Source organism: Maylandia zebra, linkage group LG11 (assembly GCF_041146795.1).
Source record: "Maylandia zebra isolate NMK-2024a linkage group LG11, Mzebra_GT3a, whole genome shotgun sequence".
Lineage (NCBI taxonomy): Eukaryota > Metazoa > Chordata > Actinopteri > Cichliformes > Cichlidae > Maylandia > Maylandia zebra.
Genome location: NC_135177.1, coordinates 4,908,988 through 4,928,134, shown reverse-complemented (window position 1 = coordinate 4,928,134; position 19,147 = coordinate 4,908,988). Strand labels below are relative to the sequence as shown.

At 39.1% G+C, this 19,147-nt stretch overlaps 1 long non-coding RNA gene across 1 annotated transcript; it reads right to left on the bottom strand.

The window, feature by feature from the left end:
* Positions 1 to 10,917: 10,917 nt before the first annotated feature.
* LOC143420924 (uncharacterized) lies at positions 10,918 to 12,304 on the bottom strand. The gene is made up of 3 exons (XR_013100675.1): positions 12,056 to 12,304; positions 11,313 to 11,394; positions 10,918 to 11,133 (listed from the first exon to the last, which is right to left on the bottom strand). It is a non-coding gene; the product is annotated as an uncharacterized LOC143420924 (long non-coding RNA).
* Positions 12,305 to 19,147: the final 6,843 nt, after the last annotated feature.

Genomic DNA, 19,147 nt, shown 5'->3' with positions numbered 1-19,147 from the left:
AACCCACTAAGAGTGGGAGAAGAGGGTTGCATTGACAATCCAACACAATGGGCAGCACATTGAACACATTTTATAAGTGGTCAGGAACTTGTAAATAACTGGTGAAAGAATAAAGTTACGTTGAAACCAAGCACACGATTGTTTTTCTTGTGACATTACCAATAAGTTTGATGTGTCACATGGCCCTCTTCCTATTGGAAAAAAATAAAAGTTGTATCCAAGATGGCCTTCTAAATGGCCACCATGATCACCACCCATCTTGAGGAGTTTGCCCCCTCACATATACTAATGTACCACAAACAGGACTTTAATATCACCAACCATTCCCATGTTATTACGGTGTATCCATATAAACGGCCCACCCTGTAGTTTGGTTTTGTGTTGATCTGTTTTCTTGTGTTTCTGGACGTATGCTCCTTGTCTTCTTTTTTGTTTCTGTAAACCAGTTAAACTACTTACAAGCTATTTGCTCCCAGGGTCTGTGTGTGAAGGGTTCAGGACTGACAAAAATAATTCCCACCACTTCTAAAATCACTTGCAATAAGATGTTCTTTGCAATTTGCCATGTTAAATCCCTTTGCGTTACTTACTCCTCCATCAAGCTGAATAAAATCCTTCTGCTTTGGGATTTTAATTTGCATGCTGATGACAGCTTATGCCATGCTGCTTCTGAATTTCTTAGTCTTTTAGGCTCTTAACTTTACCCAACATGTGGGCCAATACACAGCCATCACTGGATCTGAATATCAGTCCAGTTTGTTGTGAGGAAATTTTTATTAGTGATCATAAATATCTTTTATTTGATCTCTCCTTTATTTGTGATACACTGCCCTCTGTTTATGTGAAGCATTCACGATTAATTACTGACTCTGCAGTGGAACAATTTGTGGAATTGTTTGATAATAACTTACTTCAAACCGATGGTATAGAACGGCATGTGGCCTCCTTTAATTCGCAATGTCAAAACATTCTAGATAAAGTGGCTCCTCTTAAAATCAGTAAAGGCAGCACTATTAAACCCTGACCTGGTTCACAGAAGCTATTCGCAGCTTTAGGCGAATAAAACTGAGCGCCTGTGGAAAGCCACAAAACTTGAGATTCATAAGCGCCACCTAAAAGAACTATTATCTACCTTTAACAACATGGTGAAAGATGCGAGAGCCACTTATTTCTCGAAACTACTTGCAGTAGGAAAAATAAATCCTAAGGTTCTCTTCGACACAGTAAATAACATAGTCTCCCCCCTATCTCCGTGCACACCTGTCTTTTCAGATAAGGACTGCGATGATTTTCTAAGATTTTTCCAAGACAAAATCAGTGACCTAAGAGGAAACTTAGCTCCCTCAGTCCCTTCAACCATAATCTTCCACAGCCTGTAATTATGGAATCCTTTCACCCAGTTTCTTTAGAAGATCTATCAGAAATACTGACCCAAATCAAACCCTCTGTCATGGCTGTGTGAAGGCAGGCAGGAGCGGCAGACCCAAAAGCAGCACTCACGGAGGCAGACGTAAACTCAAAACACTCAGTTTTATTGCTGGATAGCAACAGAACAGAAAACTAACTAAATTGGGAATACAAAAACAAACTAAACAGGCAGGCAGGCTAGCAAACAGAACACAGAGCGAAAGTGAGAGTACGACGCTGCGACAAGCAGAGGAAGACGCAGACACTAAATACAAGAGGTGAACAGAAGTAAGAGGAAACAGCTGGGAGACATGGCTGATGCTGATTACACTGACGAGACAGGGGCTGTATCCCAATTCAGGGTCTGCAGCCTTAAAGTACGCAGCCTCAACGATCCTCAAGGGCCGCGTACTCAAAGACCGCTAAGGCCGGAAGTGCGAGGCTTGTGAAATGGGACGGTCTAGCCTCCGTTGCGCTGCCCAGGTTGCCTAGCAACCATGATACTAACAGCTGGAAACGTGTCATACAGCTTTGTTTGACAGAAATGAAAGAAAAAATCTTTTGTTCATTTGTTTGTTTGTTTCTACATGAGCTTTGGTCATTCTCTGTAAGATTAAGCTCAGCTATTGAACGGAGTATATTTTAAAGCAAAGGCTTTAAAACCAAGTTAGTACAAATGTCACTAATGTCACATAACTTTGCCGACATGTGGCCAACAGTAATGTTTTAATGTTCTTCGTTATTACACATTTGCACATAAATAAGTGACATAATATTCAGTACTTAAAGTTTACTCGTCGGCCGCCCCTCATCCGCCGGTTTTTTTCCACGCAAAATTATCCACACCCACCACCGCGCTTTGCATTCTGGGATATGTTGGGCCACGAAGTCTACACCGCCACAGCCTTAAAATTCAGGGAAATGAAGGACGCATTTCAGGGCCACATTTCGAGCAGCCTTTGAATTGGGACAGCCTTCGGCGCGCCGCTGTGACGTAATCAGCCTTGAAATGTGTACTTTAAGGCTGCAGACCCTGAATTGGGATACAGCCAGGGAGAGCACAAACAGAGCACAATGACATACGATACAGACCTTCAAAATAAAACAGGAAATGTACAGACTGGACTCAGAGACGCGGTACAGACAGAGAACAGTGGGAAACAGAACCAAAACCTAACAAATAGCAAATCTTAACAAAAGACATAACCAGAATAAGCAAGAACATAAGATAATATTAACAAACACAAAACACTGGGTCGTCAGACTCAGGACCATGACACCCTCAATGAGTCCAGCTGCTGTCCTACCTACTTCTTTATTTTGCAGAGTTTTTGACACCATTGGGCCCTCTGTGGTCACACTGATAAACTGTTCCCTGATGTCCGGCTCTGTCCCCAGGTACTTTAAACAGGGTGTTATTCAACAAAAAAAAAAGCCAAACCTGGATTCGACTCTTCAGTTGAGCTACAGACCCATCTCATTCCTTTCATTTCTAAAATATTAGAAAAAGTTGTTTGGTACCAAGTAAAGAAGGCACTGGAGAAACATAACATTCTTGATAAACTTCAGTCAGGATTTAGAAAGTCACACTCCACAGAAACTGCTCTCCTGAAAGTCACAAATGACCTTTTGATGGCCGCGGACAGAGGTTATTGCTCAATCCTTGTAGTATTGGACCTTAGCTCTGCCTTCGATACCGTTGATCATCAGATCTTAATTCACAGCTTAAATCATATGGTAAGGATATCTGTATCTGTTCTGAAATGGCTCACCTCATTTCTGGCAGATAGAACATTCATTCAAAATGGATTTGTTAAACATAGACAGGGTTTTCATAATGTAAGACGAGTCCTCAACATTCTTCATAATCAAAGTGAACAGGAAGATGCAGCCATTCTCTTGCTCGACACGGAGAAGGCTTTTGATAGAAACGTACGGCCATATCTCTTTGATGTGATTGTTAGATTTGGGATGGGTAAATTATTTCTGCATTGGATCAAGCTACTACACTGTCAGTCTGTTGCTCAGGTTATGACTAATGAGATCATTTCTGAACCATTTGACATTAAAAGAGGGTGCCCACAAGGTTCACCATTATCTCCACTTTTATTCCTTTTAGCTATTGAACCTCTGGCAATAGCTGTTAGAACAAGTGGACAAATACAAGGTGTTAAGATTGGTTGAAAGGAGCATAAAATTGCTTTATTTGCTGATGATGTTATATTATTTTTAAAGCAACTAAAAACTTCTGTGCCTGCTGTAAAGCATTTAATAGACCAGTTTTGGGCCTTCTCAGGGTATAAAGTAAATGTAACAAAATCATCATTAATGTTACTTAAACAAGGGTATAATCAAAACGTAAGTGAGAATATATCTGGCTTTACTGTTAATTCTGAATTCACTTATCTAGGCATTAAAATAGTTCCTTTACTAAAAGATGTGGTGGTACTTAACTATAATACAATTCTACAGAAAATTTCCAAAGATTTGGAGCATTGGATAAGTTTACCACTATCTATTATTGGACGGATAAGTGTTCTTAAAACTAATGTATTACCTAAACTCTTGTATATGGTAAATAAATGGTAAATGGCCTGTATTTATATAGCGCTTTACTAGTCCCTAAGGACCCCAAAGCGCTTTACATATCCAGTCATCCACCCATTCACACACACATTCACACACTGGTGATATATGTTTCAGAATGTCCAACAAAATGTCCCACTGGCTCTTCCTGTTTGATTGTTTACCAAACTAGCGTCATTAGTCAGAGAGTTTATTTGGAAGTAGAAGCATCCCCGCATTCGCTTGTCTTTGTTGTATCTTCCCTTTGATACAGGGGGGTTGAAATGCCCCAATTTTTACTGGTACTATCTGGCTATTCAACTAAGGACAATAATGTTTTATTTTTCATCCCAAAATACCCGGTCTTGGGTGGGGATGGAAGCAAATTCTCTTAAAATGCCATTAAAGGACAGGAAGCGGTGTATGAAAAGGGCTGGGAAAATCATCAAAGACCCCAGTCACCCATCACATGGACTCTTCACCCTCCCGCCCTCTGGGAGGCGCTACAGGAGCCTCCGGACTAAGACCACCAGGTACCGGAACAGCTTCTTCCCCACAGCTGTCAGACTCCTGAACTGCCTCCTGACATCTGACCCACACTAAACTCATGGACTGAACATACACACACCACAACCACCTACACACACACACAATGGACAACCGTACCCTCGAACATACAATAATAACATGGACTGAACCACCACTCACAACCACTAGCACTTTATATAGCCTCTGTAGAAATTATCCACATATCTCACTTATCTTAACTGCACTACTGTATAGTTCTGTGTAAATAATCATTCTGTACAGACGATAATTTTTAATCCTACAACTGTTTGTAACTTGCATAGTTCACATTTCTGTATAACTGTATATCTGAGATTTCTGTATAGTTTTTTATTTCATATTTATATCCTGTTCATATCCTGTACATAGCTTGTACTCACTACAGCCTGTACATACTTATAGTTATAGAATATTCATAACATACTTCATACTGTGTACATTATAACATACCATAATAGACCCATTTCTGTAATATACTTACATATCTATATTATTGCTAATATATATTGTAATATATCTATATCATGGCTAAAGCACTTCTGGATGGATACAAACTGCATTTCGTTGCCCTGTACCTGTGCATGTGCAATGACAATAAAGTTGAATTCTACTCTATTCTATTCTAATTCTAAGCTTGTACTTATACTCTGCACAGCCAAAACAATTAAAGAAAGAAACAAATATTCCTATAGTCCGCAATTTGATTGAAGTTTGGTTTACAATAAAAGAAATGATGAATATTAAGAATAATCTCTCTCAGCTTAGTCCTATTTGGGGAAATGCCTTATTTGTACCAGGAAATTTGGACACAGGGTTCCAGGGTTGCGCAGAAAAAGGTGTTAGGAAAGTGGGTGATCTTTTTTGTGATGGAATAATGGTTTAATTTGAGGATTTAGTCTCAAAATTTCAAATCCCCCCAAAACACTTCTTTAAGTATTTACAGATTAGAAGCTTCATTTCTTCCATACAAAATCAGTCTCTCAACGTCCCCCAGTTAACTAATTTAGAGGAGTTAATGGTGAGAAAAATGTGTTAACAAAGGCTTAATGTCAACATTCTAGAACTGGATTGTTAGAATCTTGGAGAGATGACCTAACTATTAATATTTCTGAGGAGACATGGAAGTCAGTTTGCTTAAAATCATAAAAACAATCGATTAATAGTAACCTAAAGCTATTACAATACAACTGGATCATGCAAACACATGTAACACCGGTGAAATTGAAAAAATATAATAACTGAATCCCAGATACATGTTTTAAATGTGGAGAAGCCTGTGGAACATTTTTCCACTGTATATGCCCATATGGAAAAGATATATATAAATCTTATAAAGTTTGTATCTGTCTTGTGTGAAACTTGTATGAAAAGCATATAAGAGTGAAAACAGATATAAGATCCCTTGAAAAATTATATAATGAAACTTGTATGTTTTGGATACTTACTAAAACAATGTATGAAAGTAATGAGAAAGTGGCCACTTTCATGAGTAAATCATGTAAGCCTTATATGATTTACTCATGAAAGTGGCCACTTTCATGAGTAATCACATAAGTTTTTACTATTTCTTTTCCATATGGGTGGGAATGCAGAATTGTCCGTGCATTTTGGCAAGAGGTGATGAACAAAATAAACCACATTTTAAATACAAAGATTGCTTTAGATGCAGAATGTTGCTACTACATATGTATCCTAAAAATCTTAAACTAAGAGCCCATCAAATTAAGTTTATGGATTATTGTACATTACAGGCAAAACATATGATTGCATTAAACTGGAAAAAATCAGATCCTCCTGCTATTGGTGCTTGGATAAATTGTGTATGGCAATGGAAAGGATAACGTATTTTCTCAAAGACAAGTTAACATATTTTGATGATATTTGGAAGTCATTTAAAAACTTTATAAAAGAAGTAAACATCGGACAACTCCTGCAGGAGTGTGGATGAGGGGAAAATTGTTTAGTCTGTGCTAGCTATTTCTATTTTCTTCCCTTTTTGTTTCCTTCAGTATGTATAAATGCCACATATTGTACTAATGTATGCACATTTCATGTGTTTTTATTTGATGTAGGTTTGAGAGAGCAGGGATGGGAGGTGTGTGTGTGTGTGTGTGTGTGTGTGTGTGTGTGTGTGTGTGTGTGTGTGTGTGTGTGTGGGGGGGGGGGGTGTTCTTATTACTGCGGCATACTACTGTAAAAACAAACCTTTGTATGCTGTTGCAAAAAGCAATAAAAAAATTTGTTTAAAAAAAAAAAAGGAAAAAAAAAGATGAACATTTCTTAGGTGGGAAACTTTCGCTCAGTTGTAGCTAAATTGTCATGGGGTATCCCACAAGGTTCGGTTCTAAACCCCCTATAGTTTTCATTATATATCCTTCCTTTAGGCCGTATCATTAACAGCTTCAAAATAATTTCCTACCATTTGTATGCAGATGATATCCAATTATACATCTCCTTTAAACCCTGGGAAGTAGACAAATTTGTCACGGCTGGGGGCAGTCGTGTGGTGTATTGAAAAAAGGATCCAAAATGCAGGTACTGGCTGGGGTGCGAGTGAGTGTTTATTTACAGCGGTGAGAAGGTGACAAAACAGGAAGAGCAGAGCGGGGAGGTAAACAAAGCTAAACTGGGAAAACTAAAGAACAAAACTTAAACCAGACACTCACGGGAGGAGGAGCAAAATGCACAAAGAGAGATGGCAGAGATGCAGAATGAATACCGGGTAACAGAATACTGCAGACTGACATGGAACTAAACAGACGATGCGACAGAGAGCACAGGAAAACACAGGGCTTAAATACACGGGGAGTAATCAGGGAATGGGCCACAGGAGGGAGACACAGCTGGGAGCAATTAGACTAACGAGACAGGGGAGAGGTAAAACTGAACACACTGACATGAGACATGAACTTTCAGAATAAAACAGGAAACTAACAGACACAGAGAACCAGACAGGACACTGAACTTGACAGGCAGACTCATGAGCAGACACAATAACACCATGGACAGACAGAGGGAACACAGAGAAGTGGGAGCAGGCAGGCAAAGAACAGAAACCTAACAAATGGCAAAATCACAACAGAATACACACTTGGAATGAACAAAAGCATAAGGAAACACAAAACACTGAGTCCTCAGACTGAGGACCATGACAAAATTATCCGCTGTAATGGACTGTCTTAAAGAGACTAATGGTTGGATGACAAACAATTTCTTGCAGATAAATGTAGACAAGACTGAGTGTTTGATCATTACCCCAGAGAGTATCAAGCCCCAAATTAGTCAACGTCTGGGTCCTTTTTCATCGTCAATAAAAGCTACCGCTCAGAAACTTGGGGTCATTTTTGATCAATCTCTGTCTTTTGATGCTCATATCAAGTCTGTGACCCGCTCCTGCTTTTTTCATTTAAGACGCATTGCCAAACTCAATGCTATTGCAGAACTGGAGATGCTTGTCCTTGCCTTCATCTCCTCTCGTTTAGATTACTGTAACACACTCTTTTTTTGTCTGTCTAAGGTTTCCCTAAATCGCCTCCAAGCAGTCCAAAATGCCGCCGCAAGGCTTTTATCCCACAGTCATAAATTTTCCCATATCACCCCTGTGTTAAAATCACACACACCCAAAATAAATCTGCCATTATTGCAGCTATCTGCTGAGCAGCATGGGGGTGCTGATGCTTAACCACTCAGCTGGATCTAATGGATAGAATACTTAAAAAAAAAAAAGAAATTCTGTTTGTGAAGAAAGAAATGCAGCTTTTTCTTATAACGGATATAATTAAGCCTAATTATACATTTCTACAGTGCGAAAACAAATTGTTGATGAACAAATTAAAATCATTCACAGATATCAATCATAATAGAAAATTGGTATTTGTAAGTAAATGAAAACAAATCCAGAGTAATTTAACACGCCTTCATATACATATAAATTAGATTACAGAAAATATTAAGCCCCAAATAAATAATAACAAAGAGAAAAACCATATTTTATTTAGCTCTTAACCTTTCCAAAATATTTCTGCATACTAAGCTCTTACACTTGAAGTCTATGGTGCAGGGTGTTACCACAACATGGCAAGGAGCATCCATATAAGTCATCCTAGTCAAACATGGGCTTGCTCTTCTCCAATCTACTGTTTGGTTTAACACTTGGTTACATAATAATACCATCTACAGAGCTATAATAATTTTCAATGCTAAACAAAAATATGGGTTCTAAAAAGAAACACTGAAAAATACTAACTGAACTTCAAAATGCAGAATCCAGAGCCAATGAGTAAAATCCCTGTGACTTGTGTCACAGAGTCTCATGTTATTATAAAGCGTTGGTCTAACGGTGTGTTCACACCGAACGCGATGGGCGCGAGAAAAACGCCCCAAACGCCCCTAACTTGACGCGTGCACATTCGCACCTCTACGCGTGTCCAAGAAAAATCCATCGCGCCCCAAAATATCATATTTTAACGCGCGTGAACCGGAAATGTGGGAGGGATGTGGGAGGAAGTTTTGCCAGACCGGTATCTTTGCAAGATGGCAGCTGTCGAGCTAGCGCTTGAAGAGACAGTCTCCCTTCTCTATTTACTGTGGAGAGCAGAGTAGCGGCGTAAAGGACATCCTCGCCGTACCTGGGTCCATCAGGTCCTCCAGAGGTGTGAGCAGTTTGGTGAGTTTCACCACTTGCTCCAGGAGCTGCGCCTGGATGACGGCCGATTCCAGCGCTATCACCGTCATTCACTCGGCCAGTTTGAGGACCTGCTGTCCCGCGTTGGTCCCAGAGTTGCCCGCCTAGACACCAATTACAGGCGCTCAATCCCACCTGCAGAGCGCCTGTCCGTCTGCCTGAGGTTAGTAAAAGTGTTTAATACGGTAGTCCTTTATTGATACCTGTGCTAATATATGCTAAACCATCTATTTATACACTGCTAACATGGATGTGCTATGCTAACAGTGAATGCTGTCGGTGTTTACTGAAAGCAAACTGTGGTACAGAGACGACTATTTATAATATTTCTAGTGATACTCAGAAGGTCTCATCAAGCCCCGATTTAATTCGATTTATGCTGTTATCAGTGTTTGCGATGATAGCATGGCTGTGGTGTCACATCAATGTATGCGCTCGGTGTTTGCTGATATCAAACTGTAGCATTAGGACCACTGAGTTAACCTTTGTAGTGATACTCACTCCTTTTTATTTAGACCTGGTTTGATTCTGGGATAGTTGAATATTTGTATATAATCCCTGCAGCTGTCAGACTCTATAGCATGGGTCACCAGCCTTTATTAAAACAGAGTTAGATAAAACTGTGAACAGTTTGGTTCATCTCTAGTTACATGGTTCTATCTTGATAAGCTGTCTTATCACAGATTAATTTTTGAAAAATATTAATGATTTAAGCAAGGAAAGGGCTACATGTCAACATACAACTCTTTATTTCTATTAATGTCTCACTTCATTCCTACCTGATTGACATGTTTAGGAATTGTGAGTGATTGGCTCACTGTAGTTGTGAAAGTTGCTACCAATCAAATTATGATATGTTAAAGTTAAAACAAAACAACTGTTTTAGATATTATCTAATATACATTTTGTAATTATCCTTATAATTACAAAATGTTTCATGTAAGATTTAAGTTTTGTGATTTAAATCTGACATCACAAAAGTATTTTGGAATTTGAATAATGTATTTTCTAACTGCAGTACACATAATACTGATTTTGAACAATTTTGTCCAGGTTCCTTGTCACCGCGGACTCCTTCAGCACCAAGCGTTCAGTTACAGAGTTGGTGTGTCAGATCACCCCCCAGGCAGCCATCTGGGACTGTCTAGTGGACGACTTCATGGCTGTGCCTTCACCTGGAGACTGGCGGTCCATCACAGAGGGATTCCAGGAGCGCTGGAACTTCCCTCTGTGCTGTGCAGCTCTGGATGGGAAGCACGTCCAGACAAAAGCACCCCATATATCATATAGGAGACACACACATTGATATACACTAAATATTTATTTCATTTCTTTTTTGTGGTGCCCAAATTTATGCACCTGCTTGATTTTGTTTAAACAATTATTGCACACTTTTTGTAAATCCAGTAAACTTCTTTTCATTTCTCAAATATCACTGTGTGTGTCTCCTGTATGATATTTAACTGACATTTTTTTTTGTAACAACCAACGATTTATACAGGAAAATAATGTCTATTAACAAGGTTGCCCAAACTTTTGCATCCCACTGTATTAGTATATTTTGTCATTAGTATAATATGAAATAAATTCTAGATGTGTCAAGTCATGTGCCAACATTTGCTGTGTAGTAGAACTGACACATTAGTCATTATAAAAATTTATTTGAAATAATATTAGAATTCTCAAACAGAAAAACATTAAACATAAATATATAAAATATAAGTATTTACAGAGAGACAGGAATAAAAAGGACCAGCTGCTCTCCAGAGCAGGAACAAGGCTGAGGAGGAAATGCTCCATTGGAGACTGGTGTGGACTCTTCAGGGACACCAGGGTGGCCAGCTCCACCACCGATGGACCGTCCTGGGACCCGTCCCTCATCTGCCTCGGAGCCATCCTCCCCTGTGGGCCTGTAAAACAGCACAAAGCACAAAGAAATGAGAAGGCTGCTACTAGATTTTAATTTCAACATTGAAAAAAAAACAAAAAAACAAAAACAGGATATAATCAGATTGGTTGTAGATATTTAGTAAAGGTGATCACAGGCAGTCCCACCGACTAAAAAGGTATCAGTGCTTGCTGTACATACCTGTGGGTGCAGCAGCAGGAGCTCAGGGACTGGGGAGCCAGGAGAAGCAACTGCGGATGCTCTGCTGCAGAATCAGTTGGTTCTATCAATACAGTATTAAATGTTAACAGGTTGAATATAATAATCATAGAGTAGACAGTGGTCCCTCATTTATTGCAGCAGGGGTTCTCAGAATAACTAGCCCCTGGCCACGCACTTTATACACTTTTTTCCACACACACACATGAACATTGGTCACAGTTCTCACAATTGATTCTCAAAGTGCAAACCTTTGTAGATTGCAAAACGTAAAAGTATTATTATGCCGCGGTTTGTCTTCATCTGCCTGCCACTTTCGTGCGCCTTTTTCCCTCGCGCTGCAGGTGTCTATTTCCGAATGAGGCTCATAGTTATGGGTGTTTTCGTGCTGTTTTTTCTATTGGACGTGATGGTTATCAAAACCAAACATGATAAATTTGACAAGCGCAGGAGATTTGTCAATCAGGCTGCAGAATGCAATGCTGTCCGGTGCAAAAAAAAGAAAATCAAAATCAAAAAAAAGAGGCAGTGACGGATGAACAGCGGGACCACTGTGTGCTGTTTATTAATAAACAATAAAATATATTCTTAAATGACAACATGCCTAAAAGCAGAACGGTATTTGTACGTCAGTGGGAAAATAGCGGTGGCTTGCTAGCTTTTGTGCGGCTTCCCCGGGTCAGTGAAAACTTTAGAGAAAACTTAAGAGAAATGAATGAACTTACCAGGTTGTCCGATCTCTTTACATATCTTCCTCCAAGCTCGGTCCTTTATATTCCTGTCTCGGTCCAGAAAGCAGCTGGTGTCGTACGGCTCCGGGTTGTTTGCTACGGCATTGATTAGCCTTCCTTCTATTGAAGAATAAAGGGCTTTGGCTGGATCTGCCCCTTTGAACTAGGTAACAGCCACGTCACCAGGCTCCTGATTGGTTGTCGCGGCGCGATTTGACGCTGGAGTTCAGATTTTTCCAACTCGAGCGGTGGACGCGAAACGCGTGTATGCACAAAATGCAACACAAAAACTTTTTTTGCGAGTCAAACGCCTGAAACGCGCTACACTCACACGCGTTTCAGGCGTTTTGGCGTTTTCGCGACGCAAATCTGCTTCCGAATTTTCGCGGGAGCCGCAATCGCGGGTCATCGCGCCTTTCCATTGACTTTACATGTAAGCCTGATGCTCTGCCTGCCTCTATCGCATTCGGTGTGAACACACCGTAAGGCCTGGCCAACCTTACGCTTCTTTATCGTTATACGTGTATTCTATACATGCATATACACTTACTTGATTGAACTGAACATTTCCTAATGTATGACGTCCATGGGCAAGAAAACTATTTTCAAATCAATGGAAGTACTTTTGAAATTTGCAGAAAAAGACCAAGAGTGGAGATGAAGGCAAACTGTTTCACAACTTTCTGCTCCATCAGATCCACTGTGCTTAATTATCTCCTAATTTAATCAAGATTTAACAATACAGTTTGCATATATCAGCACACTTGTTAACATTGCACGCAAGACTGGAGTCTAGTATTTCTTTTTCAAAAATGGGACCTAAGCATTTATTCTAAGTGAGTTCTTGACTTTGAATTTAGTGTTATCAGAAATGTAAGCAGGGGATGCCAGAGAGAACAAATGGTGAAAATGAATGCTCCTGTATACCTCGACCACGGGATATGAGATTTTTTTTCTGTCAAAGAAGTGAAACTACAGCCGCAGCTTTCATTTGCAGTCTTCAAGGTTAAATAGAGATAAAACTTGAATGGTGCGAGCCCTGCTTTGAACCACTGTGAAGGCCCATCTGTAATGTTAAACATGCTCTGCGTTGAACTTATCTCAATATCTTGTTTCTGTTAATCCACCATTTACTGTCAGGGCCTCCGTGCCTGGCACACAGGGGTGACCTTTGGGTGAGAGGAAATAAAAACGGGCTGGAAACAAAGGAGAGTAATACACAACAAAGAAGAACAACAGAAAAATAAGCCTGCAAATAGTGAGCTTTACAGACATTAATTAAAGCTTCCTGGCAGAATGGGGGAGAGATAAGGTTTTATAAAGAGATGGCAAAACCTTTATACCCTGGCATCAACCTGGTGATAGGAACGCATAGGGCAGGGGTCTGCAACCTTTAACACCCAAAGAGCCACTTGGACCCAGTTTCCACGCAAAAGAAAACACTGGGAGCCGCAAATACTTTTTGAAATCTAAAATGAAGATAGCACTGTATATATTGTTTTTTTTTTTACCTTTATGCTTTGTTTGAACAACTAAAGTAAGTAAGTAATTAAGCGCTTTTCACAGACAGGCAGTCACAAAGCATTGTACAGAAATATTAAAATAAACAATACAATCAATAGACATTATACACAATTTAAAAGATCAAACGTAAATAATGTAAAGAATATAAAATACGTAGATCAACAAAAGGCTGGTTTGAACAGAAAAGTTTTTAACTCCTTTTTAAAAGAATCCACAGAGCAACTAAAGTGTGTTGCTTATGAAATCCATGAAGTGCTACAGAGAAAATTACATTTTATTTATGTAATTAACACATTTTGAACTCTTAAAGAAATATAACAAAAGGAAAGACACCCAGCTGAACTAAAATGATCCATGCAGCAAACAAAAACTGTTGTGAGCCGCCACCCTTATATTGCCTTTGGGCTTTTGGAGCCTTGACCTGACTTTTAAAAAGTAATTGGAAAAAAGCACTATGCTGCTAAAAAAAAATAGATATTTGCTAAATTCTCCCTAAATATGTAGTTTACCTGGTTAATGTGAGTGGCGGGGCGTGGTCTGCAGTGCCGCTGCATAGGAGTCGGACACACCTGAGTGGCACGCCGCCTTAAAGTCTGTGCTCTCTCTGCTGTTGTGTTGGTATGTGTCGGGCTGTGAGCTGAAAAGCTACAGCCGGCTGTATGCGTACAGCAACCGTGTGTGAGAAAAGTGGTCAATAAAGAGATGCTGAAAAGCATGTTCATGAAAACATTGTCGGGTCTGCCGTGATATGTTTACAATAAGACTTATGGTCCCGAACCTCTGCGCACAGCGTCTGCAAATCGGGGCTTTCATATTTACGCAGGACTGTAAGCTGTCATCTGTGAGGCGTGAGCAGTGTTTGTTGTTAACATAGTTCACGGTGGAGAACAGCTGCTGACATAATGTGGATCCGAAGATCCATAACTGGCCTAACTGGGGTCGAAAGTCTCGATAAATGCATGCCGTTTCGGCGGGTATACCGGCTTCCGCAAGTGTGAGGCTTATTTTGAGCGATGAAAAAATAATAATATATAATTTTATTTTTGTATTTCAAAATCACAATAATCTTCCAATTTAGAACTACAAGTTAAAAAAAGAACTAAACACAAATAAAATACACTTCAGCTAAATACTTCTAATTTATTTTCCAACACGTTCTCACTCCCAACTCGTCAAACGTGTGACGCATGGTCAGGCTCCCTCTGCTTCACTTATGGACGCGCAGGGTACCCCTCTCGCGTCGGGAATTGACGTGAAGGGTCCTCCAATTGAAGAGATTGCCGCGGAAGTGCCTGTTGTCGGTATATTTAGACATTTTCCAAATCACATTGTAGTGACGTATACAGAACACAATAAATTATATAATGTAAACAACTACCTGAAAAACAGGTAGAACGATACTTTTGTATCGTTTATTGCATTTACGGAGGGAGTGATGTATGCTGGGTAATGGCACAGCTAGCTACTGGGTGACTTTATTCACCCGCTTCGGCTGTTATCAGTCCATACAATGGCCGTTATTAGCACAAATCAGTCCCATAGATATTGGCCATCTCCTGCTAGATTGTTCAGAAGGTTTTTCTCATCCATCCAGATGGAGGATCACTAACAGGAGCGTGGGAGACTCCAGAATCCACTCTGGCTGGAATCCGGTGGATATGCAGTGTGTACAGGTAAGACCATTTAAACGGACAGCATTTATAGAATAACTATTAAAAGTCAGCGAGTGTCAGTAATGTTAATGTGGTTATCTTAGTAATACACAGAGTGCTAATATAACAGCTTTAAGATGCATTTGTAGATATTATTACGTGTTTTACCGTCTTTATGGTGCTAGCTTAAAGTTATGGTGTAAACGTTAGCTTATATTGGAGTAAAGCTGTTACTGTTTAAACGATGTTAGCACAGAAATATTAGCTTCTGTCATGACTGATGAAGTTACTAGTTAATAAAGTTTTCAGTAAAGTTTTTAATCGCAGCCACAGATTGACAGCAAATATCTCAATTAGCTTCAGTGCATCTATAATAAATATGTGCAAGTTTCAGTGCTTCGTTTAAACTGTATGATACTGTATGTGAATGTGTGTGTGAATGGGTGGATGACTGTATATGTAAAGCGCTTTGGTGTCCTTAGGGACTAGTAAAGCGCTATATAAATACAGGCCATTTACCATTTATACTGAGCCAGGGTCAGTGTAAAATACAATCCCAGCTGTGTGAACAAAGCCACTGTAAATTTAATCCTGCACGACAAACCTCAGGATGCAGGTTATTATTACTCTTTCCTGCTGGCACACCTGTCACACCTGAGAGTCAGCTAGAAACTTACAGTGATGTGGACATCATGCAAAGACTGCCAGACTCTGTAATACTGCAAATGATCAGTGACTCATGTTAACACTAAACTTTAAACGGTACCTCTGTGTCTCTGTGTGCTGAACATCTAGGATTGAGTCAGGCTGCATTGACTGTGGGACTTTAATGTGTTAAAAGTAGGTTAAAGACGGCTCAGAAACATTTGAAGATTAACATTTAGCATTATGGCTGCTGGTGGTTTGTAAAGCCTCTACTCAGCTGTATTTTTGTTACTAATTTATGTTTGTTGTTGTTTAACACAGATTTCAGAAGAGCAAATATGCTTAATAGTTTAACTAGATTTCATTTGTAAGCAGAGATGGGCAGTAACGCGTTACTTGTAACGCGTTACTGTAATCTGATTACTTTTTTCAAGTAACGAGTAAAGTAAGGGATTACTATTGCAAAATCGGTAATTAGATTACCGTTACTTTCCCGTAGGAACGCTGCGTTACTGCGTTACTAAAACCGTGATTTTTTTTGCGAGAATGTCTCATGACAGTGACGTAAGCAAGTGCGACGTTGGTGACAGCAGCTGTGTGCAGATCAACAATGGATAATATATCGAGTGCGGGAGAGAGTATGAGCGTGCAGCGTTTAAAGTGTGGAAGTACTGACCTTACTTTGAGTTTGATTCCATAAAAAGTGACAAAAACATTAGCGTCCATCGTGCGTGGGAAGAAAACTTCTTTTTACAGCGAAAAAAACCCCTAAACTTCCGAGCAAGCACCGAGTAGCTACGACGTGATGGGAAACTCACAGAGACACTCGCGCGGATTCTTCAACTGACCGCAGCACACCTACACCAGGGTAACCCTCCGCCTACCCTGCTCCTGCTTTACAGGTGAAAATAGAGCAAAAGGACCGCTGAGTCTTTGACTTTATTTATTTTCTGCTGTGTTTTACTTGCATCTGTTTGAAAGAGTGAGTGAAAACACAAAAAATATTTTATTTTATGTGCTGGAATGTGTAGAAAATAGGTTTAAATGTTAAACTAATTTATTCAAGTCAGAGAATGTTGCATATAATTAAATGTTTTGCTTGATGCATAAAGTTAAAAGATTAAAACTGATAAAACAAGTTAAAAAAAGAGACTTTTCCATTTGATTACATTTTGTATGATGGATTATGTAGAAAAAGTAGAATTGGGCTGAAAGATCTATCACTTTATCACCTCTTCAGGTTGTAAATCGTGTTTTTAAAAAGTAACTAAGTAACTAAGTAACTAAGTAATTAATTACTTTTGAAAATAAGTAATCAGTAAAGTAACGGGATTACTTTTTGGGGGGAGTAATCAGTAATTAGTTACTGATTACTTTTTTCAAGTAACTTGACCAACACTGTTTGTAAGTGACACTGCTGAGTCACCTGAAGAACTGATTTCATTCATTCTCCACATGATGTTCATTTACAGAAATGTTTCACAGAAACTGATTTCTCCCAAAGGGTGAACTAGTGTGTTTCCATAGATTACCTCTGTATGAATGTACTTCTTAAATGAAGGCAAGTGTTTGTCCTTTTTTGTTCCTCAGGTACAGTACGTGATATCAAGGTCAACACTCGGGGTAGACAAGAAGCAGACGTACTTCCAAGAGGGAGCTGCAGTGAGGTCAGAGGTCAGAATCTGAAACAGCTCAGGTTTATATTTTAGAGGTTATAAAAAATCAAAATGTATTTATGAAGAAACCTTTAAATAATAGTCATAATTATGATTATTATAAGAAATATCAAACATTTAAGTGGATTTTCTGTTACACATATTGTGTTAGCCCTGCAATAAACTGGCAGCCTGTCCTGTCTCTGTCCTGTATCAGCTGGGATAGGCTTCATCCTCCTGCAACCCTGAATTGGATACATTGTATTCCAATTATGTAATCTGATCATTTACAAACTCAAGGTATCTAATCAAAATGTAAGTAATAATTATAAAATAGGAAAGCAGAAATAAGTGTGACATGAATGTAAATGTGTTAGCTGACATAGAGGACAGCTACATGTAGTCTGAAAAACCTTTGTTGTCAAGTTTGCAGGTATATCAGCACGAGACATTCTTACATAGAAGAGACATTAAAGTCTCTAACTCAGTGAAGCATTATTGGTCCCGTCTGTTTGGATAAATATAGTAAGTTGATGTATGTCCATTTATTGACACATTTTCTTAAGTGCTTATCCAGTTCAGGATCACAGTGGAGCTGCAGCTGGATATGTTCACTAAATAAACCTTACAAAAGTTAACAATAAACCTGCATCCATGTACGTTGTTGTCCACAGGATGAGAAAATCAAACTGGAAGACTGTGGAACATGTTAATAAATGTTTGTGTGTTTATGCCTGTGTCTTTCACAGGAAGCGCTAGAAGGTTTCCCTAATAGTTCCTGGTGAATCAAAGCAGAACCATAAAGATTGCTGGACTGCATGATGGCCTTACCCCTGAGCAGTCATCCTGTTAAAGGAGGAACCAGTTAGAAGCTGTTTTCAAAGTAGCTGAGCAGATTTCATCTCAAGTAAGCAATTAACTGTTTGTTCATCTGCTCTGCCACTTAAAGAGCATTTAAGGACGTCTTTTGAGTGTCCAGTTGAATTAATTCTACTGGCTCTCATGGTCATTTGTTATTATAGACATATTTTTCATGTTCATCCAGCTATTTAGTAAATTCTATCTATTTAGTAATATCCGTCAGCTATAAAATGTAATATAAATATAAAAATATCTAAATATCTCCTGTCCTTTATGTTTTAATGATGTAAGTCTGTTATCGTGTTACATTAGCATTCCTCACATATCAATGAGATGCTGTACAGTACAATCCTACTGACACAGCACAGGGATAACGACGGCTATTCAACATCGTTACACAACACATTCGAGCTGCATGATGCAGACAAAGTGACTAAATCATCTTTTTTGTGGTTTATTGTCTTCTTCAATATAACCAAGCAAATAAATAATATTGAAGATTTACTTACATCATTACAAAAACAGGAAAAACATCTCCCTTTGATTCTATTTCTCCATTCCTACTGAACATCAGGCAACAAATATCTCAATAAATCACAGTAAAATGTAAAGCACATGCTTTCTCTGCTATGTCTAACCTCTGCAGAGCCTCTGTCAAGAAAAACATAACTGTAAGCATAAAACAAATATACATTTCATAACACGTCACTGGACAAACCTTGGTCAGTTGATTTCCTCTGTGCAGTGCA